Below are 1,341 nucleotides of genomic sequence, written 5' to 3' on the forward strand. Positions count from 1 at the left end.
TAGTCACACCGAGCCACGCGCTCACGTCCACAGCAAACAACAAAAAGAAAGGATGGACACGAAGTGGTGTCAGAAAAGTCACTGAAAGTAATAGAGTAGAATTAGTGCAAAGCGGAATATCAGAAACACACAGAGTTGTATTTTCTGAAGTTTGAAGTTTGACAATTGTGAACGATTGCCGGTTTTTAAAGTTTTTTTGTGAAAAAAGAGCACAAGGCAACCCAGGTTTGCAACAGAAATATATGCCCGTTCCATTATTTCTTGAGGAAAGAGTGAGGCAACAGGCTGTGAGGTATCAAAAATTTCAAAATTCGTTGGACACACACACGAAATAATGGCAATTTTTTCTTGACCGTTTTCTTGAGAGCTGCATACAGGGCTTTAGTATCCAGCTCTTAAGAAAATGCACAAGAAAATGTTCGTGTTCTTTCTTCTGCTTGAAATAGTAGTAGGCCAGTAATTTTGACGTTTGATAATGCACCGTGAATAGTAAACAATGGCAGAAGAAGAGCGGTAAAAAGTAAACAAAAGAAACAATCTTTTGCCTATGACCAATTTGTAAGTTTATAACAATATTTTTCCTTAAATTTATTAAAGTACATTTTAATTTATTTTGATTCAATTTCAGGAGATAGTTTTCAGTATCCGAAATGGAAGATTACGAGTAAGTTTTACAGGGAAATGTTCCGAATACATAGTATCGGTAATTTTGATGCTAGTACAAAAAAAAAAAAACAAAACGGGCGTGTCACCTCCCAATTTTCCAACTTGAAAGAACAAAGACCAAGGAATTCAATGACTTTCCCCTCTTTCTCTTCCGACTACAGGGCTCCACTGGCAAGCCTCCTGAAATTAGGGGAAACAACAAAAATGTAAACAAACAAAAGGAAATGTCAAAAAAAGCAGTCACTGACAACGCCGTATTGTGTTTGCTACGGCAGTGACTGCCAATATTAACAGCAACAGCTGATTTTAAAAACTATCACTGCCACTGCGCTATTGTATTTTGGGCTAAACTCAGTTTACTCTAAGTTTATTCTGACACTGAAAAACAAGAAACGACTGGCGTGCTTTGTTGAACTCGGCCAAAATAGCTTAGGCGGTTAAGCTGAAGCTCTATAGCAGGCTTTTCACGCGTTGCGGCTTGAAGCGCTCAAGCCTGAAAGATGATTTAGTGAAATTGTATAGAAGCTGCTCCATAACTAAAGTCTGAAAAGCCTGAAAGATGCCAAATTTCGAACTTGTTTCAAGCTTTTCAGGCATCGTCTGAGAGTTACTAATTCGAACATTAGTACTGGTCATGATGCAATAAAACGAGGTGTTGGACGTAGTGACAACTCG

The 1,341-nt window shown here is 38.2% G+C and overlaps 1 long non-coding RNA gene across 1 annotated transcript; it reads left to right on the plus strand.

Moving 5' to 3' along the window:
• Window positions 1-340: 340 nt before the first annotated feature.
• LOC118754761 lies at window positions 341-918 on the plus strand. Its single transcript, XR_004994936.1, has 3 exons — window positions 341-558; window positions 629-664; window positions 828-918. It is a non-coding gene; the product is annotated as an uncharacterized LOC118754761 (long non-coding RNA).
• The last annotated feature ends 423 nt before the right edge of the window (window positions 919-1,341 follow it).

Source organism: Rhagoletis pomonella, unplaced genomic scaffold (genome assembly GCF_013731165.1).
Source record: "Rhagoletis pomonella isolate Grant_MI unplaced genomic scaffold, Rhpom_1.0 Rhpom_scaffold_04591, whole genome shotgun sequence".
Lineage (NCBI taxonomy): Eukaryota > Metazoa > Arthropoda > Insecta > Diptera > Tephritidae > Rhagoletis > Rhagoletis pomonella.